Here is a 25,759-nt window from a genome sequence, read left to right on the forward strand (position 1 = left end):
ACACACACACACACACACACACACACACACACACACACACACACACACATCCCTGACACTCCAATAATGTAGGTGGTGTCAATAAGTTTTTATATAACATATAAATTTGAATATAGTCCCATTCCAGGGTTTAAAATATGTACCCAAGACTAAGTGATTTTTTAAAGGAATGATTTTATAATTTGTTGTTTTGTTCTTTGAATCCAAGTATGATATATTTGAGGACATTTAATCTGTGGTTCCTCTACTAGAAGTCAGAAACTGGATTTGTTGTCTGCCTAAAACTTAAATGCTGTGTTCCCAAGTCAAAGATCCCAAGGAATGTCCTTTCCCCAAGAGCCAGTCCATCGTACACATGTGGATCTTGCTCTTTTGAACTCCTTGGATCAAGCTGTCTCTTCGGGTGGTAATGCCTTCTAGATTTACAAACACGGAAGGGAGAGAAATCCACAGACCGGTCTATACTACCTTTCAAGAGCAGGAGATATTATAAACATGAGTCATTGTGACATCCCCACTTATTCAAGGAGGCATCAACATCAGTGTCAATTTGAGTGAAATGAAGAAAAGGCAGGATCACCCCACAGCCTTAATCCACTTTCCCAAGTGCTGAGTCATTACCAGTTGCACCATCTCACATCTCGTGCAGCTGGCTGCTGGCAAGGGCCCCATCATGCTTGCTCAGCCCTGGACCCGTTTGGTCCTCCTGGAGATTACACACAGGTTCCTAAAGCCTCAGGTTTCAAAGGAAGCTCTATAAGTGAGTCATTCTTTATAGGTGAACACAGCATTTTATTTTTCATCAAGAAGACAAGGGGAAACCCACATAGGGCTGCAGGCACACCCTCAGCTAACTCCTCACTCCACTTGCGTGTGAAAACTCGTGTGTCAGTACTGGCCCTAGAGTTTATATGCTGACACACCCTTTGAACAATGTGCTAAAGGCAGGAGAAAATACCTGCTTCTCTTTTGTCCTCCCTGTCTCCTCACTACATCTGGCCAAAGACCAGTCAATTCATCTGAGTCAAGGGCAAGGAGTGAACTGCTCAGTGTAAAATAATTTTCCATTGTGATTCATTATTCTCCATGAGGTCTTATGCATGTCAAGTGTAACGTTAGTGCAAGTCTGCCAATTCTCTTAGGACCTGAGAGGCCAACACCTATGGAGCTTCAAATAAATAATGGAGTAACTTATGTTCTTGACAAATCATCTCTGCTTTAAAAACACTTATAGAGGCATTGCAACTAATACTAGCTAACTGAAACTTTTTAAATGATTTTCAGAGAAACCAGGAGTGTAAATTCAACTGCAAGAACAATGCAAAGTGATTTTTTTTCTCAATTATGGTTTTTAAAGTGTATTTTTAGATTGAAAAGATTTATTACTAGGGCATCTATGTGGCTTATATGCTTAATTTTTCCCAGCTTCACTAAACTTAAGTTTCCTGTTGTTTTCTTTGTATAATCTGTAATAAACTATTTTTCTCGTTTATTTCCTACTACCTTTCATCTCATGCTTTGATATTTTGCCACACACTTTAGACTTTACAAAGGGACTTTACTTGTGCATTTCTTTTCATTTTCTATCCCACGACCTTCAAGGTTGGCAACTTGACATCCTTACTGTCCAATTAAGGAAACTGGAGGTTCAAGAGCCTCAATGATTTGTTATAGATCACATTGCCAGTAAATGACCTTGGAACCTTGGATTTTAAATGCAAAATTCCCTTTTAACCCGAGCTGTTCACTGTTGCCCATCCATATCCCAGGCTTTTCCGTCTCAGAACCTTTGCATACACTAATTTTCCCCGTGCTTGCCTCTGCCACCTACCTGCTCATAGATTCTCCAAGCTTCTGCATTGTGTGGAAGAGGATTGGGCTATGAAATGAGGCTAGTGGATCCTATTCTTTGTAAATGAAGGCTGACGTGGAGGCTATGTGACTCTCAGGAGAGATGTGGAGTTGTGACTAGAACAGATTGACTTTAGTCAATGTCAGATGTCTCCGCATGGTGCAATCTGAGCTGGAAGGGTACTTCAAATCATGTCCTCTGCAGTGTAGTCATGCTGCCTGATATGCCCAGCAGTAGAAATGCACTCCTGAACGACCAGACTTTTGTCAAATTCTTTGTTTTCTTCCTTTGTTTCTTTTGTTATTTTTCCTTCCTTCCTTCCTTCCTTCCTTCCTTCCTTCCTTCCTTCCTTCCTTCCTTCCTTCCTTCCTTCCTTCCTTCCTTCCTTCCCTCCCTCCCTCCCTCCCTCCCTCCTCCCATCCTTTCTTCTCTTCTCTTTCTCTCTCTCTCTCTCTCTCTCTCTCTCTCTCTCTCCCCCTCATTTTCCCAACACAGGATGCCTAATGTGGTAGTTAATCTTTAGAGATGGCCCCAAACCATTCTGTGTCTCCCTGTGGGTGCATACTGTTCCTCCCATCGGGAAGTGGAGCATGTTTCCTACCCACCAATCTAGGCTGGGCCTGCAAAGGAAGTCATGTGCTAAGACCTCTAAGCCCAGGCATTAAAAAGGCCTAGAAGTGTTTGCTTCCTTTATCTTGGAGCCATAAGCTGCCATTTCAGAAATCCAGGCTACCTTAATGGTGAGAGAGGCCAGATGTTTTTTATGCAGCATAATTGGTTTCCTGCCCCTAGTCTGAATGTTCAATAATTTTCAACAAGTTCCTGAAAAATTCAGGTCCAAAATAGGCCAGTTTGGAACAATTTTGGGTGACCTAAGACAGCGTGATAGTAAATACTATATGGTGCTCAGTGGATTTGGGGAAAGATAATTTATGCCAAAGATGGAATAAGAACCCAGAAAAGGGAAATAAAGAGGAAGAAATAGCAACATTTCTTATAACTTTAAATTCAGTTTTACGTAACTCTCTTTCTTATGTCCCGGGTTATCTTTAAAATAAAGAAAAATGTGGCCCATAGCACAAGTTTGCCTGGACCTAAGACTTCAAGGAGTACACCTATTTCTTTTTTTGGTGGTTATTCCTGTGCGCAAGAATTGAAAAAGATAAGACAGTGAAGAGAACTCCCCAGTGATGCTTTTTAGGGATTAGACCAAGCAAATAACCAACTTAAGCCAGTGGATCTTTGTGTTTCTAGAAAGAAACAAAATAAAAACACATTGTTTGGAATATGGGAGGACTTTGGTACTTTTTTCCAATTTAACTTACCAAGAGCTCTGCCAGATCCCTGAGTGGAGAAGGTGCAGGCAAAGAGAGTCTCACCTACACCCGCGGACTGGTTCTGCGCCCCAACAAAGGAGAAAAACTGGATCGTCACGTGTCCATCTATTATTTATCCTTGGAGAGCCTGTCTATCGAGAATGCCCACAAAACCCTGGATAAAGCTAAGAAATTGGGAAGAAGCGTGTAAGTTAAAACTAGCTCAAAGTCACTTGCTTCTTCTATTTATTTATTTGGTCTGAGATGAGTCCCACATTCACTTACCATATGGCATTAAATCATTCTGGTCCTTGAGTTATTATTACATGATTCAAAGAGTATAATTTACAGAATTGCCAGCCCAGGCTGCACTCTGTCCCACACCAAAAAAAGACCGCAAGGAGGGGAGAAGAAAAATGACTGTTTCCTGGTAGCCCATACTTACGCTATTTTCTTTCACCACAGATTGTTTTGGCAGTCTAGACAGAGTCTTGTAAAATCCTTCCCTGATGTCATCCACCTCCTTCCTTGATAAATTCAAAATGAGTCCGGAGCAAGCATGGCTCCCCTAGCCCTGTCACACCAACAGCTAGTGCAGAGCCTCCCGGACAGGCCTCTGCACCCCAGCGATTGCCACATGAAGGGGCGGACTGATGAGCTGGCCACCAGACTATGTAAGTCTGTGGCGGAGCGTGCAGCTGCTGAAGGAAAGAAAGAAACACACATATGGGCATTTCATGTTTTGGAAGGACTTTGTGGAAAACAAAACAGATTAGAGAGAGAAGTTGGCTGGATTCAGGGAAAGGAAGATTAAGGAAATTATTTTCTTATTGAAGCCAGGGACGCAGGCTGAAACTAATAATTCCTCAAAAGACAAAATTGTGTTTCTAAGAGAATATATTGGATCTTATGTCTGTCATTTTTGTGGGGGTCGGGGTGGGGGAATGTTTCCGTATTAGGATTTTGAGACTCAGGTTATGAGAGCTGGAATTTATTCTTTTATCATTTTATGTCTTTTTCATCCATTAGTAGAGTAATGCATTGCACACGCCAACACATGTGCAATAGGATAGAGGATACAAAGCAAGGTTCTTCTTTAATAAAAGATAAAATATAAAAGACACATTCAAATGGTTATCAGGCTGATAGCCTGGTTGAAAATAAGCCCACAACGTCTCATCTCCAAGTGTATTAGAAAAAAAAATCAAATAAATGAAAAACAGGCCCTTAGAAAGAAAGAAAATCGATTCCAGTTTGTTAGAAAAAAAATTCTGTATCAGAAAATGTAAGGACAGAACATTCCCCTATTAAAGATCTGGAAATTCTCTTTGTGCTAAATGTTTATTTTGATGTGGTTACATACTTCTGGCCTTCAGGCGGGCTTGAAAGAAAGATGCTTCTCACACCGCACTTTTAATATTCTCTTCAATTAAGTTCAATTCTTTTAAAAACTGAAGTTGTATAAAAAGGAGTAAGAAATGCTTTATTCCACCCTTACATTTTCTCTGCAATTGGTTATTTCGGAAGAACAGGGAATACTTTGGCGTATGTATTTTCCCTGAATCCTGACATATTTCTCAACTCCTCAGCCCCTCCCCTGTCCATTCACATGTCCCTGCCTTCCCTGGCGCCCCTACTTCTGTTCTTGCTGAGCTGTTTCAATACCTGTCTAAAATGTTCTCCTGTGCAGCCTCCACTGGTAAATAAAACACAGAACTAATCGTGTTCTCTCACAACCTAAAGCCATTTGATGGCCTGTGAGCTCCCCACCAGGCCCTGCCAACAGCCTCTGCCGGCCACACACCCCTGCTACCAGCCACTGAGGCCACATCACCCACCCTGCCTGGCCCTTCAGGTCTTTAAAGTGTCCAATGCCTGGCCAAATTTCTGCTTCTCCCTCAGTAATGCTCCCCACCTCACCTGCCTGCAACTCGTCCTTTAAGAAACCAACGCCCTGCCTCTCTCTCTGTCTGTGTGGTCCTACTGGGCTCCCTTAATTGACCAGTCCTAGTGCCACAGCCCACAGCTGACACCACATAAAAACAGGTCTCGGTCACCCTTATACTGGCCACAGCTTCTGCCTGGACTCACTACTATTATGTATCTCAAGTTTACCACCCCCAACCCTGCACCTTCCCAGTCTCCAGCCTCCAGGCCAACCCCAACATTTTTAAAAAATTATTTTTATTGGAGTATAATTGTCATATAACATTGTGCAAGTTAAGTTGTACAATGTGTTGATTTGGCACACTTACATATACCACCATGGCATTAGCTAACACGTCTATCCCATCACACTGTTATCAGTTGTGCGTGTGTGTGGTGAGAACAATTAAGACGCCCCCACGTTCTTTGCAGCATTATTCACAATAGCCAAGATATGGAAACAACCTAAGTATCATTCAATAAATGAGAAGATAAAGAAGTTGTGGAATATATATATATATAATATACACATATATATACACACATACATATATATGTATATATATAATAAAATATTGTTCAACCATAAGAAAGAAAGGAATCGTGCCATTTGCCACAACATGGGTGCACCTTGAGGGCATTATGCTAAGTGGTATAAGTCAGACAGGGAAAGACAAATGCTGTATGAGATCACTAATATGCAGAATCTAAAAATGCCAAACTCATAACAACAGAATGATGGTCACCTGAGGCTGGGGCAGAGCGAGGAAACGGAATCAGGGGGATGTTGTTTAAGGATACAAACTTGTAGCTCGGAGATAAATAAATCCTGGGAATCTAATGCCCAGCATAGCGATTCCAGACAACAAGACTGTGTCCTAATCTTCAAAGTTGCCAGGAGACTAGATCAGACTCTGGCCTTCGATGTTAGTTTGTGTCATCTGCCTCGATTTCCCCAGTTGTGGGGCTGAATATTTTACCAGGCTTTCTAGGCTGGAACACGGCATAAGGGTGAGGCACAGCTAACAGAGAATTCCCCAGCTCCCCTAGGAATCCCATAAAACTGTGTGCTCTATTCTTCTCGGGTAGAGACCATTTTGTATCATTATGTTTTTACCAGGCAGAAAGCTCTTCAAAAGCAATCACGGGTGTCTTACTCACTTTGGTACCCTCAGGGCATGATTTAGTGCCTGATAAACAGCAGTGGGTGTGAATCTTGAATTTCCTACTTATTCATCTCGGTATATCCACCTGCTTTATCAGATTGCTTGGGATATTTGTGGATTAAATACATACTGTTGTTAATTTCCCTCTATCCTGCTTGACTTGATATAATCAATGCACACTAAGTAGTGTTTGTAATTTTATGTGGGGCCCGCTCAGGACCCTTGTCCAAACCCAAAGGACACTAATGAGGGTCCTGGGTACCTCTTTGGTCTGCAGGGGCAAGGCTACGTATCCGGGCAGCTACACCAGAATACCATAGAGGGGGGCTTATAAACAACAGAAACTTATTTCTCACCGTTGTAAAGACTGGGAAGTCCAAGATCAAGGTGCCTACAGATCTGGCGTCTGGTGAGGGCCTGCTCCTGGTGCCTACAGATCTGGCGTCTGGTGAGGGCCTGCTCCTGGTGCCTACAGATCTGGTGTCTGGTGAGGGCCTGCTCCTGGTGCCTACAGATCTGGCGTCTGGTGAGGGCCTGCTCCTGGTGCCTACAGATCTGGCGTCTGGTGAGGGCCTGCTCCTGGTTCCTGGACAGATGTCTTCTTGTTGTGTCCTCACATGGAAAAAGGTGGCAAAGGAACCCGCTGGCATAAGGACACTAACCCCTTTACGAGGGCTCCATTCTCGTGGCCTAATCATGTCCCAAAGGCCACGGCTCCTTACACACATTGGGGGTTAGGTTTTCACACATGAATGTAGGGGGGACACAGACATTCAAGTCAATAGCACCTGTCATGGTGTCTGCTGCCTGTGCTCTCTGCGACAGTTCTGCCTCGCTGGACACAGCTGCCTGAGCTTTCATGGCTACAAAGGCACCATGAAGTGTAAGGCGAAGTACAAGCATGTGTGTGTGTGTGAATGTGCAGATATATGGCCTGTGTCTTCATGTCTGTGTTTATGTGTGTGTGTGGCACCATGTGCCAAGGAACTGGCTCTCTCCCAGTTCTGCGCCTCCCACCCCTCCAGCATCTGGGCCTCCCAGCAGCCCGCTCTCTCCCAGCACAGAATCCTCATCGCTCTGGGCACCTGGTACCCTGGTACTCTCAGCCCACCCATTCGCTTCCTTACCTTTTCCATCTCTTCCCCGAGGTCCATGCATTTGAAAGTGGAAAGAGAAGAGAAGACAAAGGAGAGGAAGTGGGGTCAAATAAATTTCTCCCTCTTAACCCCCAAAACAAAAAGATAGAACCTCAAGCATATCCATTTATGCAGGTAGCCTACCAACCTGCCAGCAAGCAGACTCTTTGAAGAGCTCAGCTAGGACAACTTGCGATGCAACCACAGCTGGAGATATTACTTCAGAAAAATGCAGGTAGCAACAAGAATTCCTATACAAGACCGCACTCTGAGCAAATGTGCATTGCCTCTCATGAATATTGTGTAATGTGTTTAAAGTTTATAGTAGGAGCTCAGAAAATAGCCTCCAGTCTCCGCTCACCACAGCAGAGCTCCCATGACCAGATGGCAGAGAAGACAGGCTTCTCCCTTGCCCCACACTGGCTTCTCCCTTGCCCCACACTGCTTCTCCCTTGCCGCACACTGCTTCTCCCTTGCCCCACACTGCTTCTCCCTTGCCCCACGCTGCTTCTCCCTTCCCCCACACTGGCTTCTCCCTTGACCCACACTGGCTTCTCCCTTCCCCCACATTGCTTCTCCCTTGACCCATGCTGCTTCTCCCTTCCCCCACATTGCTTCTCCCTTGACCCATGCTGCTTCTCCCTTCCCCCACACTGCTTCTCCCTTCCCCCACACTGCTTCTCCCTTGCCCCACACTGGCTTCTCCCTTGCCCCACGCTGCTTCTCCCTTCCCCCACACTGGCTTCTCCCTTGACCCACACTGGCTTCTCCCTTCCCCCACATTGCTTCTCCCTTGACCCACACTGCTTCTCCCTTCCCCCACATTGCTTCTCCCTTGACCCACACTGGCTTCTCCCTTCCCCCACACTGCTTCTCCCTTCCCCCACACTGGCTTCTCCCTTGCCCCACATTGCTTCTCCCTTGACCCATGCTGCTTCTCCCTTGCCCCACATTGCGCTGGTTGCACGGGCCTCACGTGCACTGGACTCATGTTACTGTCCAGAAATGGCTACAGATGTTGCAGGACTGGTCCAGCCTGGGCTCTCCCTGTGGGGTGTCTCTGTGGGCTGCCTGCCCGCCCCCAGAGGCTCTGTGCACCTCTCCTGCACAGCCTGTGCTCTGAGCTGTGGCCCTGGAAGGGGCTGTGTAGATATTAAGAGGGAAGAATTTGTCTCTGCATGGAGATTGAGCTGAAAGTACTTCTTCTATTTGTGTCCTTTTATGAACCATGACCTTCCTAAGTAATAGCATTAAATGCCCCTTTGTCAGCACATCCCTGTTGCCTCTCACTTGCAAAATGTGCTCTGCAGGCGCTGGGCCCAAAGGATGTTACGGTTGTTTCCTGAGGGAGGGAAACTAAGTCAGGAAGGAGGTTTCTGTCCTCCAATACTCTTGACAAATAGCATAAAACAAAGTTTTTAAAAGTTTTTTTTAACTGCAGGACTTTTCAGAGCCTTTAACATGCTTTGCATGTTGTGGATTTCCAAGAAGTCATTATAGTGTATTAAAGAGAAGGAGGTACAATTACAAACTGCGCCAAGTGCTACGAAGGGACAGAGAGGCACGAGAGGCACGGTGATGGAGAATACAGACGGGGGGGGGGGGGGGGCGAGGGAAGCTGCTGCAGGAGGTGACCAGGGAGGACCTCCGGAAGTGGGCGGTGTCCGCATTGGTATGAAGGACGAGAGAGGCAGCCTGGCCGAGCTAGGTGGAGGAGAGGAAGGGGGTCCGAGGGAACAGCCCCGTTATGTCCCGAGGCGGGCAGGAGCTGAGGCCACTGTGGCGGGGCGCTGTCAGGGGCACTGGAGAGGAATCCTGTTGGGGATTTATCCAAACTGCAACAGGACATCCCTGAGGGCTTCCACCAGACCTGGGGACACCGCTGTCCTCTCTCCACGCCTGGTGCCTCACAGACCCCACTGGGGCCCAAGAAAGAGGCATGATGCTTGGCCGCGCAGTGGCAGTTAGACCGGCAAAGGCCCGGTCCCCTGTGCTGAGCGCTCTGTGTAGATAAAAACAAATGGTGTGGGAACGCAAGTCAGACACATCACCCTGCTTGGGGCGTCTCCCTCCGAAGCACAGGCCTCGCTGACAGAGAGCGCTGTCCACAGCACTTCGCCCTGTGTGACCTTCCTGGCTGCCCTCTGCTACCGGGAACGTCTCGGGTGTCACGCTGCAAAGGGATAATGCATATCCAATGTCAGCACAGTGAAACATAAACGAAAAGCTAACTTTCTTTTTTAAAAAATTCTTTATTGTTGAAAGTATTACATATGTCCCCCTTCCCCCACTGACCTCTCCCAGCCCACCCCGCCCCCCAGCCCAGGCCTTCCCCACCCTATTGTCTGTGCCCATTGGTTATGCTTACTAGTATATGCATACAAGTTGTTGGTTGATCTCTTGCGCCGCCCCTCCTGTCCACCCTCCCCTGCCTTCCCTCCGAGGTTTGATGGTCTTTCTTCCTGACATCCCCTCAGACCCAACCAGCCCCTGCTGCCACCGGCCCTGGAATCTCTTTAAGACACATGTTTGAGCCTGTCACTCCTGCGGAGATCCTTTGTCACGGACTAGATCCAAGCGCCTCAGCATAGCAAGTCCTCTTCCTCGCCCCCTCCCCCTCCCAGTGCATCACCTCTGCAGCCACCTGACCTCCTTCCCAGTTCCCTGAATACATTGCTCTCTCTCTGGCTCCATGTCTTCACTTTGTGCGGGTTCTTCCCTTCCCTGAGAAGTCCCTTCCCCTCCCACCCGATAAAGGGGACATTTACCTCATCCCTGGAACCGTCCATGACCCCCCCCCCCCCACACACACACACACACACACACACGCAGTGATGGATGGTGCCTCCTCCCACCTATAAAGCCCTATCGTGAAGGACTGTTGCAGGTCTGTTGTCAGGCTACTGATTTCCCCGATGTCAGGATTCTACAGTATTAATTTCTGTACCCCTTCTGTAGCATAGGACGAGACCCAAAGTGAGCATTCAGTAAATATTTGATGAATTGAAGTAAAGATGAATCTTCAAGGGGAAAAAAAATCCCAGAAAGCACTTCTTAAGAGCCAAATAGAAATGATTTTCAGCGTTCACTGTTGTCTTGGATGATCTATTTTTTTACTGCCCTTCACAGCTAATCAAGAGTTGTCATTACCCATAAGACTTGCAGATCAAAGGATGCAAGAAAACAGCTTCTTCAAGAGGAAATATTAAAAACACAAACATTACGGTGGTGGTTACACACTACTATGTGAAAGTCTTCTAAAATCCCTCACCTAAAAGTAAAAAGGTATGAAATACCCTCTGAAGGCATTTGGGTTTTATAAAAATAGCCGACACATATTATGTACCAAATATTTTCCTGAGGGCTTTACTTGGCTGAGCTCTCAATACTCATTACAAGCATTTGAGGTCAGTATTATTATGTCACCCATTCCACAGATGAAAAAAACGGAGGCACAGAGGTTGAACAATTTGTCGACATCACATGACTAGGAAGCATGAATCCAGAGACCAACTCCTAATCTCTATATTATATTACCTTTAATTACTTCCGGTCTTTAGTTTATTTTTCCAGGACTTGTTTTCCTTTTTTCATGAAATTTATTACTCGATACTCATTTCCTTTATATAATTATTACTTCTTAAAATGTTACAATATTTCTACGGTGTTTGGTAAGCAGGCACTGTCCCAAGACTCCTGAGTAACAGGTAAGACACACACACACACACACACACACGAATAAAGCCTGGAGTGACCCTGACCCCTGCTCCAGGTCTATGGACCCAGAGATGCTGATGGAATGGTGCCCACATAATTCTGCTTGTTCAACATAGTCACTACCACCCTAAGAATAATAAAGTCAACGTATGAACCTCAACCTCCGGATGGTGGTAGTGTAGGGGGAGAGGTCCAGGGAGCTCCTCAACAGGGGTTGGGAAGGAATCACAAATCTCTGCCCGTCTTCAGGGGGGCTGCCTCCAGCAAACAGAATATGGACTTTGGGTTTGCCTCTCAGCTCCACCGTTTCCTTGGCTTTTGGCAGAGGACTCACCCTTGCAGAACCTGTTTTTTTACTTAGGAATGCTGCTAATCTTTCATGGGCAACATGAGATTTAAATAATAAAAAGTACATGAAGTGCTCCAATTAGCGTTTGGCACACAGCTGTTGCTCAGAAGGTACTAGTGTGCTAGACATTACTGTCGTTGCGTAAAACAGGCACAGGAGCAGTGGGCACGCAGTGGGCTGGTGAAAAGCATTGACTCGGTTGAAAGCAAACGTATCAGAAACGTGCCTGACACGTAAGAAGCTCAAATATAAATGTTGGTTATTACTGGGGGTTTTTTTGGAAGACAATCTATTTAAAGTTTGTAATTTGTATGCAATAATGTTTTGAGGATATGCCTTCTACTTAACTTCTTTCTCTTAAAAGTATTTTTTTCTAGGCTGAAATGATGGGAAAGGACACTCAATAGAAATAGACATTTTTTACGACCTTTGTGAAAGGATTTCAATCCTCATATAGCTGATATGGCACTTCACATGATTTTTATGCCTTCAGGTAATAAAATCGTTTTCAACTTAGGAAACACCAAACAAAACATCTCACTTCTAAGGTCTGTCATAAACATGTTTAAATATTTTGTTTTAATACTTTGAGGCAGTGCTGAGTGGACTTCAAATTGCAAAAAATTACCTGGAAAGGGAAGAGAAAAACAACATTATTTTAAATTTTGTTTTCAATTGATTTTGACAAAAAGAAGATGAGTGTTCAAATGGAAAATCAGAATGGGATCCTCTGGGGGAATTTTCCATTTCCTTTTGGAACATCGAAGGGAGAATTTTAAGGGGTGGGATGGAGAGGAGATTAGGGAGCTAGTACTGTGGGTTCCCATGAACCAGACGAAATCCCACTGAAACCTAGTTGCCATGGGCAACCAAAGAAACACTAACACTGAAAGCAAGGGTTTTCTGGTTTTAAAATGATGTTTTATTGCATATCATCTGCAAAACACTGACTGCAGAGTCAGTTGATGTCAGCTCTGCCTCTGCCATTGGTCAGCGCTGTGGCCTTCAGTAATTTATTTGACCTCTGCCTCTCAGAACCATTATGTGTAATGTTTGTTGGTTGGACGTGGTGTTTTTTAACCTCCATTTTAAGCTCCTCTAAATTTAAGCTTTGGGTAAGCAAATTAGGAGGCGTAGCAAGTGAACATTTCTAACACTGCATGTGCTGGCTTCTTTGGGAGCAAATGGTTTAATCCGATTAACTCACATTTATCAAGCACCTACAAGGTGCTATTTAGACACACAAATATAAAAGGCAAAGATACAGATATAAAAGGCAATCTAGACATAAAATTAAAGAGAAATTGTGTTCTCTCCAGTAATATAAATAATCAACAAGACACAGCAACAGATACTGCTGGGGATGTGGTCAGGGTCCGAGATGGTCTAGGGCAGTGATCAGCAAACTCATTAGTCAACAGAACCAAATATCAACAGTTCAACAATTGGAATTTCTTTTGAGAGCCAAATTTTTTAAACTTAAACTATATAGGTAGGTACATTGTTATTAACTTAATTAGGGTACTCCTAAGGCTTAGGAAGAGCCACACTCAAGGGGCCAAAGAGCCGCATGTGGTTCACGAGCCGCAGTTTGCCGACCACGGGCCTAGGGAGTGCCCTGGTGGAATTTTAAGAATGAATGCTGAGCATTTAGACCATTCTACAATCGGTAAAATTCACATGTTCATGAACTAGCTGTCTCTCTCAGTTGATGGTCTCATATCTGTGTGAAGTGGCCCCTTTGGAAATAAGGCAACCCTTTGGGTGGGTATTGGACATTTCAGTATTGTAGTTCAGTATTGTCAGAACTACTACTCCGCAAGTAGTTCAGGGCTCTCTCAGGGCACTCTTGCAGGGCCATATTTATAATGTTTTGTAAACAAGAGGACAAACCTCCCACTGTGACCAGGGCCTTGCCTGCACAGGACTCAGTTCCTGTCTGCTCCCACCAGGCAGGAACAGGGCAGACCCAACGCTATTTTCAGCCGACAGGGTCACTGAATTTCTGGTTTTAAATGATGAGAAAAACAACATTATTTTAAATTTTGTTTTCAAATTGATTTTGACAAACAGAAGATGAGTGTTCAAATGGAAAATCGGAATGGGTAACTCTTAGATGAAATACCAGGCAAGCCGGGGCATAGATTTCGAAGGCACATAGTCAGGACAGCAAGCAGTTCTCCTGTGGTGTTCTGTAAAGATGCACATTTGCTTCAGGGGCGGCCTCAATGTCATTTAGAATCTCAGGGCATTGTTTCCGGCACCCAGAAAGCGAATGCCCTCTTCCAGCAGCCATCCTCTTCAACCCAAACTCTCGTCATTGGCTTTGGGCTCAAGTAATTAAAACAACGGGTTGCTTAAAATATGGATTTCCTTTCAAGCAGTTGTCTGCCCTATCCTGGAAGAAAGTTGGAATCCCAGGAGGATCTATTATAATCTGTCTCCTCCCCAGTAGGAGACAGCTGATCATAATATTACGACCACTTTTAGAGTCCTATTCTGAGCCAGGCTCTTTCATAGACATTAGCGAGCTATCATATCCTCCTGGTTTTTGGCAATGGCAGGTACTATTTTGCCAGGAGCCTGAGACTCAGAGACATTAAATTGCCCACTGGCAAGAATATGGTAGTAAAATAAAATCCTTATCTAGCCAGGATTCATCCTAAATGCTGGTGGGGTGTTTAGGTTTCTTAAAGTGATATCCATGGGCATGTGGGCTTGGAATCCAAGTTCATCGGCCAAAGAAAGACTCTCTCTGTCCTCTGCAGCGGAGTCTCCTGTGATCCAGTTACCCCTGGAGTTGCAGTCAGGAGAGATGTAGGCCAAGAGAGATCAGTATTTAGTCAACAGGAAAACCTTTGGACGTTTGTCTAGCATTTTGTTCATCTCACCATTGTTTTTCACTGCTCGTGTTTCCCTAGGAATACCCTCAATTTTGAGTCAATATTCTAGCAAAGGTGGCTGTCAAGTACATTTTCCCAATTGCTCTCAGCGTTAGTATGGAAGTATTCTGATAGAGAAAAAGAAGTTTGGGTTCTGGACATAACCAAATGATACTTCAGGTTATAGCACACTTTTGAAGAGTGTTCTTAAAATTTTCTTGTTTAAAATAAAATACATTATCCTACATAATAAAAGCCTAATATACTAAGTGTCCGGTCATCCGGTCATCCATTTAACCAATCAAAGCATAATATGTCAATGATATGCTAAGGCTGCTCAACTGCTATGACGTTCACTGACCACCAAGGGGCAGACGCTCCAACTGGTAGGTTAGCTTGCTGCTGGGGTCTGGCTGATCGGGACTGAGCAAGATGGGCTGGATACACCCTGGAACCCTCCCTGCGGTCCCTCCCCCACTGGCCAACCTCCTGCATCCCTCCCCGGCCCTGATTGTGCACCAGTGGGGTTCCTGGGCCTGGCCTGCACCCTCTTGCAATCTGGGATCCCTCAGGGGATATCGGAGAGCCAGTTTCAGCCAGATCCCGCTCAACACAGGAGCTGTCCCTTGGTAGTCAGTGTGCTCCCACAGGGGGAGCACCACTCAGACACAAGCCAGGCTCATAGCTGGCGAGTGCAGCAGCGATGGTGGGAGCCTCTCCCACCTCCGTGGCAGCACTAAGAATGTCCAACTGATGGATTGGGCATAGCCGTCAGTCGGACATCCCCTGAGGGCTCCCAGACTGTGAGAGGGCACAGGCCTGGCTGAGGGATCCCCCCCCACCCCGGTGCACGAATTTTGTGTACCGGGTCTCTAATCTGACTATAAAAGATCAATGTGGCACATTGGCTGCAGAGAGCCCAGCAACCACAGGAGGTTGGAGTGCTCTCAGTGAAACAAAGTACTGGGATCTATCACCAGACTCTTCAGAAGATGTGGGGGCACCTGAGTCCTGTAACTTCTAGTTGTGCTCTAAGGCATATTATTGGATCTTTCAAAGTGAAATCTCATTCATTTACCATGAATTGTCACAAGAGAACTCTGCTCAAGTGAGGACTTTATTCATTCATCTAATAATAAACACACTTAGGTAGTATATTTCGGTTATACTATTACTGCATAAATCACCTCATGTATTAAGAGTCTAAAACAACACTGCCAGTAGGGAGCATCTTATTGGGCAAGCCTAGGTCACAGGCTCAAGCTTCCAGGTGGTTGTTTAGAAAAGAAACATCTAGGCCAGTGAAGGTGAACCTTTTGAGCTCGGCGTGTCAGCATTTTGAAAAACCCTAACTTAACTCTGGTGCCATGTCACATATAGAAATTTTTTGATATTTGCAACCATAGTAAAACAAAGACTTATATTTTTGATATTTATTTTATATATTTAAATGCCATTTAACAAAGACAAATCAACCAAAAAAATGAGTTCGCGTGTCACCTCTGACACGCGTGTCATAGGTTCACCATCACTGATCTAGGCTAATGTGCCTACCTCTCACCAAGGCACATACAGGGCTGCGGAGAAAGTTCCCCCAAGTGAAATGGAGTTTTGATGGCTGGCTAGCCAGAAATAACAGCAAGTGTCTGCTATATGCGATTTTACCTGCAGTGGCCTCATTTTCCCACTCTATTTGAAGTTACAGATGAAACACACCATTCTCACTGGAAATGTAATGGTTTGGGGCAAGAATGCCAAGAGATGAAAGTGGGGAGTGCCTGGCCAAACCCGGGATTTTTGTTAGTGTAGTCCACTTACTGGGGCTCACTCTCTGTCCTCTGTAGTTGGTAAATGAAAGAAAGAGAAAGAGAAAAGGGGAAAGCTGAAGGCTGGGTCATATTCCTGTGCCCATGACAGCAATGCCTGTGTTTATCTATTGATGGAAAACAATCAGAAAAGATGGTGATATGAAAGTCAGTATTATATTAGCCCTCTTTGAGGCCAAAATTACAACAGGATGGTTTGAGTAAAAATTGCATTTTTCAGAATGACATGCAAGAGGGCTTTCAATAAATTCCTGGCATGACATCCTTTGTGGAGTATGAGAGTCTGATCTGTTCAGTCCACTGAGTAATTCTTTATAGACTCTAAGAGAGAGCTCAGAATGGGATGGGGACAAGGAGTAGGACAATAGCCCTGGCCAGTTTGGCTCAGTGGCTAGAGCTCCAGGGTCTGCATTAAGTTGAGAGGAGAATTACTCAGAAGAGATTATGAGTGAATTTGGCTAAAACACAGATAAAAACAAACTCAGAGTGCTCTCTTCGGCAGCACATATACTAAGGTTGGAGCGATGCAGGGAGGATTGGCATGGCCCCTGTGCAAGGATGACACGCAGGTTCGTGAAGCGTTCCATATTTTTAACAAAAAAAAAAGAGAGAGAAAAAACAAACAAACAAACTCAGACAACAAGATAAGGTTTTGTTAGTAGAGAGAAGTTAGATTTGGCATTGAACTGAAAATGATGAAAAGAGCAGAAGGAATGACTAGGTTCGTTACCGGGGGAAGAAAGATTAGAACAAGGAGCCAGTTATAGAATAAATATGGGAGGGTGAAACAGGAAAGTAAATTTTCAACATTATGTAAGTTCACCTAGCACATCCAGTCTGGTGAGATCAAGTCTTTGAAAAGGTAATATAGGCTAAAGCCAAGCATTTTATAGTTATCTCATGCCAGCCAAGTGCTCCTCCCTATTTTACAGATGGGCAAATTGAAACTGAGAGATGTTAAATCATTTGTGCCAAAAATCATTTGTACAGTTAGCCTTGGCTAATGCGGCTCAGTTGGTTGAGCATCATCCTATGCACCAAAAGGTTGCTGGTTGAATTCCCAGTTAGGGCACATCCCTGGGTTTCAGGCTCGATCCCTTATGGAACCTCTGTGGGGAATGTGCAGGAGGCAGCCGATCAATGTGTTTCTCACATCCATGTTTCTCTCTCTCTTTCTCCTTCCCTCACTCCCTCTCTCTTTTAAAACCAATAAAAACGTATTTTATATTTTAACACACACACACACACACACACACACACACACACACACACACACACACTTTGCAGTGGGCTAGGCAGGAAGCCCAAATCTGTCTGATTAAAAATCCCAGGCTCTTTTCACTTTACAGTGATAACTCACATTCAGAAAATGTGACTTTAGAAATTATCTAGTCTTGTATTTATTTCGAACCTAAGTTTTAAGTAGAAGAGAGAGACAATTCTTAAGATACTAGTAAATTTTAAAGGAAACCAAGAATATATGAGTACCGTTTTGGTGGGGAGAGAAATAAATGAAGGAGACAAACAGGTACACACCTTTCAATTTGTCTTCCCTCCACATATATGCAGTCTATTCAGATTTTGAGGCATTTGGGGATTATTCAGCTAATGTTGATGAGGGAGGGCCAGGTGTAGAGTTGTTGCTGGGATGAGGCTGCCCAACCAGGGACTGCTTGTTCCGGCCCATGTTGCATCTAAATTGAGCCCTGTAACTGGTTAATTCCAGGCACAGTCATTAAGAATCAGGTCTGCTTTACTCACTATTCCTCTTTCCCTCTCTTCTAACTAGAATAGCACCTTTGGAAGACACATTGATGAAGACAACAGAGCTTCTGTCAGCCTAGCTTCTGAAAACGACCACCATCCCCACCCTCTCTCTCTCCCCAAACATGAACTACTAACTGCTTGAGTATTAAACTACTAAGTGCTTGAGTAAAAACTCAAGTTTCATTTTGTGTGAAACCATTAATAGAGGGTTTATTTGTTACAGCAGCTGGCATTACCTACACTAATGCTATTGTATTAAATTCTCCAGGCTCTTTCATGCTCTTTCTTCTCTTTCTTATTTTACTTTTGATGTTTTCTGTTAGAACTTGCTTAAAAATTGGAGCTGAGCCGAAACCGGTTTGGCTCAGTGGATAGAGCGTCGGCCTGCGGACTGAAAGGTCCCAGGTTCTATTCCGGTCAAGGGCATGTACCTGGGTTGCGGGCACATCCCCCAGTAGGGGGTGTGCAGGAGGCAGCTGATCGATGTTTCTCTCTCATCGATGTTTCTAGCTCTCTATCTCTCTCCCTTCCTCTCTGTGAAAAATCAATAAAAAATATATTTAAAAAAAAAAAAATTGGAGCTGAATTTGTGAACCGGAGATTCTGAGGCCGTAGCTCGCTAATCCATGGCAGAGTTAGCCCATTTGTTACTCACAGAGCAAGTATTTAATAAACATGTATCTTGTGCTACATGTTACATGAAATGCCATAAAGGAATGTGAATAAAATTTTTAGATGCCCTTTTAGAAGTGACTAACACTAATCATGTTACCTACAAGGATATTAACATTGCTCACAATAACAAAAGAAAGATATATAAATATTCAAGAATAGAAAAGCAGATAAGTTTATATTTGTCTAATAAAACACTAAGAATTATCTTAAGGGGAACTGAGTTTAAACTATATTCAGCAGGAAATTGAAGATCATTGAAATTTTTTTGAAAAGATACATGAACTGATCAACTTGTACTTTAGCGAGACTAATCAACCAGTAGTATGTCATGTCAGTTGAATTAGTAAAAGAATTGTGGGTAAGATAACCAGTTGTCTGGGGTATTTGTTCTCCCTTTCTTTTATTAGCAAAAGAACTCCAGAGTGTTAGCTGATCAAAAAGCAGCCCAGCTAAAGTCAATAATTCCCAGACTCCCTTGAGAGAGGTGCGAGTATGCATCTAAGTTCTGGCCAGGCAGCAGTTGCTTTAACAGGAGATAAGATTGGGGTGCCACACCAATTTTGTTCAAGTACCTCCCATTAGGACATCTCGGCCAGATGGTGAGGGCCAACCCATTGGCAGGGCAAGCTGCTTTCATATCCAAACCTACTGTTTCAGTCACCATAATTTGGTAAAGATAGTGCAGAATAAGCAGCACACAGAATAATTGCCAGAGTTTTAAACACAAAATATGTGCTTGGGCAGCAACAAGGCTGCACGGTCTTGACATGACTATGCCTTTTCTCTTTCTGGATGTTCTTGATCTTCCCTCAATCGATTGCAATGCCCTTTGGGCATTCTCTCATGGAAAGGATCCCTTTTTAAAAGAACACACAGCCAATTTCCATTGAAGTTTGGTAGAAATTAAGAACCCCAATGTTGGGAGATTGAAGTCCCTGCAAAGATATCCTCTCACAAATTCTCTCTTGTTCTCCAGCCTCTCAGCTCTTTTACAGCCTCATGTGAGCGAGGGAGATCAAAAGTTGTGTTAATATTTACAGACACCATAGGTTTATCTCTCAACTAACATTGAGATATGGCATCTATTATTGCCCTAGTTGAAACAAAGACAGATCATATTCCACTTTAACATATAGTCTCACAAATAACAGAAAGCCAGGAGCTAGAGAAGGCAAACAACGTAATCTAGAAAACTTCTTAAAAGAGTATAAGAATTTAAAAAGGGTGTCCTACAGAACTCACCAGCAGGAATGCAACCAGACTTCAGGAACAGAAAAGAACCTGGTGCTGGGCAGTCAGGAACCAGCGACACTATCTCTGGTGTCTGCTTTGCTGCCTCCTGCTTCTCTCTGAATGACTGTTTTATTCTCTTCTCTCATCACATCTTTTTCTGCTATTCACTCCACCTGATTGAAGGGGGATGCCTTAGGATTCTATTGATTTTACATATCCTATATTTGAAAAATTAATGAAAGTGAATTAAAATTTCCCAGTCCTAATTCCAAATTCCTAAAAGATAGAATGTGATTGACCCAGCTTTAACCAGGTGTCCAATTAACTATAGACATGGGGGGCAACGGATAAACATAACTTAGTAACTCTTTGGAACTCAGCCTGAGGGTGAGGAATTGAATGTCATGGGTCATTTTGAGCTGGGTAGATACTTCAAAAGTGCCTTCTTCATAGAGTGCCAATAGATTGTGGGGAAGTGGGAAATGCTGTGGAGACAGAATCAATAGGCGTTGGAAGCCAACTGAATGTAAAGGAAGAGGAGAAGGAATTAAAAATGCTGAAGGTAAAGTCAGAGAAGCTTGGAGGAGAGCAGGGGCCATAGGTTTAAATAGGGAACAAAAGTGAAGGATAATACTTCTGTTTGGATATATTGAGTTTAAGATTCTGAGGTGACATCTGAATGGCAGTGGCTAAAATGGGCTAAAATTCAGGAAAGAGATGAGAGTGGGAATATTAATTTTTATTTATTTAACTGAAAAGTTGATTCTGAGTACTTTTTTTGTGGCAGGTGTTCTTTTAGGCCTTGGAAATATAGCAATAAACAAGCCAGACAAGTGGTTTTTAACTCAAGTAATTGTGTCCTCCATAGTTTCCATAATAGGTGTAAGAAACTCTGTGAGCCTCTTCAATAGTGAAAAAATTCATGTATGTTATGGATTGAATGTTTGTGTCCTCCCAAAACTCGTATGTTGAAATCCTAACCCCCAATGCAGGGGTGGAACTTTTGGTAGGTGATTAGATCATGAGGGTGGAGCCCTCATGATTGGGATTAGTGACCTTTAAAAGAAACCCTAGGAAGCTCCCTTGCTTTTTCTGCCATGTGAGGACACAGAAGACAGTGGTCTAAGAATCAGGAAGTAGGTCCCTGTCAGACACAGATCTTAGGCTTCCTAGCCTCCAGAACTAAGAGAAATAAATGATTGCTGTTTAAACCCCCCAATCTATGGGTATTTCTTATTATCATTATTATTATTACAGCAAAAGTGGACTAATACAATATGTGTAAGCTTAAGTGCATTTTTCTGGGTTAAAAATTCCTCCACTTTTAATGGAATCTCAAAGAGGTACATGACCCCAAAGAAGTGAAGAATTACAGGTACAAAACTATATTTAAGCATTAAAAGAAAGTATATAGAAAAGAACAGAAGCTATTCATTGACAATGTTTTGATTAACACCAGTGTTAATAGTGTAGGAGAATGCAGGGAAACCAGAAAAGAAGTAGTCAAAGACCATCTTAACAGAAGATTTTTGAAGCATTACCCAATGTATTGTATTTTTCCTTCTTGCCAATTCCTTCGTAAGCATAATTGACTATAAACCCTGAGGCTAAGACTTAATGTGTTAAGGAAACAAAGAATAAAGGTGGGGGGGGGGAAGGAATCTCAGCAAGAAAAAGATTATTCTTTTTCAGTTCCTAAGGAAGTTCTTGAAAGGCAGTGAAAGAATACTAACTTTGAAAGAGAAAGCCTTTTTCAACTCCCCCCAACACACACATACTAGTACACACACAGGTAAGAGCCCAGTGGACTCAGAGCACTCTCCTTTTTCACCTATAGAATGTGTGAGAATTTGTGATCGTTCAGGAGCAGATTTTGCACCACACAGAGAGAAGTAGGAATCCTTTCTGGGCTGAGGAAAAAAGAAACCTGGAGAGGAATAGGGAAGGAGAGCAAGGGAGTTTGGGTGCTAGTGTGAGCTCTTGCCTCAGGGTCAAAATCTGTGCGAGCGATAGAGATGCCTAGATTTATGTGGGGATTTAAAAACAAGGGGACCCGTGCTCCTTTTTCAAACTCTGGAAGTAGGCAGATTTCCCAAGGGTCTTCTGTCAACATGAAGTAACCAGAGGAAAGTGGCAGTGTTTCCTGGGCAGGTTTAGGCAAAGCATGGGTTGGAATAACCTCTCCCCAATCTCTCCACCCACCTCTCAGACTCTTTAGATTTCCTTGAGAAATATAAGAGATCCCAACATGTTCTGTGTGTCTACTGAAACATTAGAAATAGCTGGCAATTGAAAATTAGTCTTTCTGTAAGACATTACCACAAAATATAACAGGTCAAAAGGACCAGTTACCAGTTACTAGAGAATAAAATGAGGCCAGGAGAGCCTTTTGCAGAAGCTTCCCGGTGGCCAGTGAAAGCTGTGAATGAGAGGAGGATGTGACTAAGTCTGAAAGGATTACAGAGCCAGCCATTGTGAGGGTGGGGTGAGTCAGCAGAGGCAGACCACTGAGGTTCCAGGAGCAGTCACCTTGCAGAGCAATAGAATAAGATTGTCGTCAAAAATGAATTCTAGCAGAGACTGTCTCTCCCATATGAGAAGCAAAGGTAAGCCCCTCAGAGCTTAGAATAGTCTGGGGAGAAGGAAGAGAGAATGCAGAAGGAGAGAATCAAGAGATCTGTGCTTTAATACAGAAAAGCCTCAGTGACCCTGATTTGATACATTTAAGTTTTTCACCATTAATGGACATGAAAGTCACCAGGAATAAAATTGTTAGATCTTTATTTGCTTAAACTACATGGTATGTAAAATTTATAGCCGCTACTATAGAAGATAAAGCAGGAAAGGTTTCAAGAAAGAGCGCCTAGCTAACCCCCACAAATTCTGGGAAGATTGAACAAGAAATGTTGTGTCTTGGTGAGAGTAGATTCAAAGTTGCAAGTGAGGATGGAATGGGTGGTGAAAGAAGGAAGTGAATAAGAATTTCAAAAATGATTAGCAATGAAAGAAAGAGGAACAATAGCAAAGTTCTCTTGGCCTCCATTTCCTAATCTATGAAGAAAGGGGAAATAATACTTAAAAATGGACATTTGGATTGGGAATAATGAAATAATGGATGAACCAGGCAATTTGGATATACCAAAGAGAGGAAGTAAAGAGTATGCCTGTATAGGAGAAAAACATAGTATAGATAGGGTTTGGTATTATCCATGGTTTCAGGCATCCATTGGGGTCTTGGAACATATCCCCCATGGATAAGGGGGATTACTGTATTCTTCATTTTATGTAGTTTGGTATCTTTTGAATTCTAATCATGTCTTTTCAGAACTATTTCTACTCTGCTTTTCCTTGTAATGGGCCATAGAAGACTAACCTCTGTGGATGGTATCACCTGAATGCTCTTGCCTTCTGTCTTATAGTTGGGTTCAGTCAAGGGGAGGTACAAAGAAGAGATCAAGGCAAGGGTACTTCTTCTTTGTTCCCTTCCTTTGGTGCTATTGTTACAAGTTGCTTCCTCTTGCTTACAGCTCTTGTCAGACAACTCTTCCTTTATGGCTCTAGTTCTCTTGGACTCGCATAACACTATTTCCTCTCTTATAGGTTTAGGGATGAACTGGCTTCCAATATTGCTTGTTGAATTTCTTGACTATGTCTACTCCTCTGTAAATAATCCTTTCATTTAAATCACTTCAATGAAAACATCTGAGAGAAAATCTATTCCCTACTGGGATCTTGACTGAGAATAGAAGAAAATATGACCAAAAGTCAAAATACTATACCCCATTGCAAGTGAGATGTGAGAGAAGAGATCCTCAGATGGAAGAATGAGAGGCAGCATCTGGGAAAAGTGGGACAGTCGATCCCTAGGACAGGGAAATGAGCTGGGGAGAAGAAAGTGATGAACTTGAGTATATACATCAACCAAGATCAAGAAATGTCCCTCAAGATAGTACACTGGCAGTTCTGGACATAGTAGGCACCTTTTTCTGTTTCCTGAAATTCAAAGTTTTAGCAAATCCTTGGAACATGACATTTTCCAAGGATCCAATAAGAAGAACCAAGCTCACTCTCTTCCATCCACCCCATGGTTATCTCCTTCTCAACCTCAGGCCTGGGCTTTGATGTCACATACTACTCAGTGAGGCTCTTCTGACCATGCTAACTCAGATAGATAATCCTCCCTTGTTATTCTAGATGTCAGCTCATTGTGTCCTTTATAAAATCTATAATGATTTGTAATTATTTTATGCATTTGTTCATTTACTCTTTTGCCTCTTTTTTCCCACTAGAATGTAAGTTTCGTAAGATTAGGGACTGTGTCTGACATTCAACGTTATATCCCTAGAGCCTGTAATAGAGCCTGGAAGATGAAATGTAATCAGTAAATATTCATTGAATTGTGAATTAATGAATGAATGAGTGATTAATTGCATGCATACTATATTTTTACCTTTACCCCACCATCCTCCAAAAAATTCATTCTGCAAAAGCAGGGAATTATAGCTGGAAATGCTTCAGTTAAGGACCTGTTTAAAAAAATGTCTGGGGTGTAGCAATAAACAAACAAATAAACTTTGGAACCAACAGTCCTGGGGTAAATACCAGGTCCCTTAGTCAGTTGCTCTTTGGCCTTGGCCAAGTCATTGATTATTTCTGAGCCTCCGTTTCTTCATCCATACATGGAAATAATAACTCTAACTTGTGTGATTGACTGAAAAGGCACTTGGCACAAATGTGGACTCAGTAGACGCTAGTATTAATGGCAATATAATTATTCTTTAATGTTATTATTTATCTTTTCATTGGTCAAGTATCCTATCTGTCTTATTCACCGTTTTATTTATTGTGTCTATAAGACTGCCTGACACTTTCAGATGCTCGATATTTGCAAATAAATGTGGAATATTTGTGCTTTAAGAATAATAATTAAATAAGATTTATTCAGATGTCTGATAAACACTTTATATACATGATCTCACTTTTATGTCTTCACGGAGTATAGACTATTATTTTCCCCCATTCATAAGTAAAAGAACTGAATGTTAGAAAAAGTCCATCACTAAGTAAAGAATCTAAAGCCACCTCATCAACTCCGGCCCTTATGAGGAGGACAGGTATCAGTAGCTTGGCATGCTCCTTCCAGAGGTTGCAAATCATAAGCTTTGTGTTTTAAAATTGGATAACTTATTTGAGGACTTTCACAGGTCCTAAATATAATCTGCCTTATATTATATTGCATTTCTAAGGCCACTTAGTATAATTATGCACCTCCATTTTAAACTTACATATTATCCTATATAATAAAAGGGCAATATGCAAATTGACCCTAACAGTGGAATGACCAGAACAACTGGTCGCTATGATGTGCACTGACCACCAGGGGCAGATGCTCAACATAGGAGCTGCCCCCTGGTGGTCAGTGCGCTTCCACAGGGGGAGTGCCGCTCAGCCAGAAGCCGGCCCATGGCTGGCCAGCACAGCTGTGGTGATGGGAGCCTCTCCCGAGGATGTCCGACTAACGACTTGGCCCGCACCCCAAGGGGTCTGGCCGGGCTGAGGGACCCTCCCCGCTCCCCCAAGTGCACGAATTTTCATGCACCGGGCCTCTAGTAATATATGAGATTTGAACAATAACGTAGCTGCTACAAGACTATATCTGTAAAGTGAATAAAATATTAACTTCACTTATAATACACTGAAAATGTACTAAAATGAGAAATCCCTGATACCTATTTTTGGCTCAGCTACATCTCTGATACATAACTGGCATCATTAAAGAGGATAGGTCTTGGAATTAAATAGAACTGGATTTTTAGCCTGGCTCTTCCATATACTAAACAAAGGATCTTGTCCAAGTTTCTTAGGCGCTCTCAGCACCACTTTCTGGTCTGTAAAATAAAGTTAATAACATCAA

At 43.2% G+C, this 25,759-nt stretch overlaps 1 non-coding gene across 1 annotated transcript; it reads left to right on the plus strand.

The window, feature by feature from the left end:
• The first annotated feature begins 16,656 nt into the window (after positions 1–16,656).
• On the plus strand, positions 16,657–16,763 carry LOC132212854 (U6 spliceosomal RNA). The gene has a single exon (XR_009447800.1). It is a non-coding gene; the product is annotated as a U6 spliceosomal RNA (small nuclear RNA).
• The last annotated feature ends 8,996 nt before the right edge of the window (positions 16,764–25,759 follow it).

This window comes from Myotis daubentonii, chromosome 11 (assembly GCF_963259705.1).
Source record: "Myotis daubentonii chromosome 11, mMyoDau2.1, whole genome shotgun sequence".
Taxonomy (NCBI): Eukaryota; Metazoa; Chordata; class Mammalia; order Chiroptera; family Vespertilionidae; genus Myotis; species Myotis daubentonii.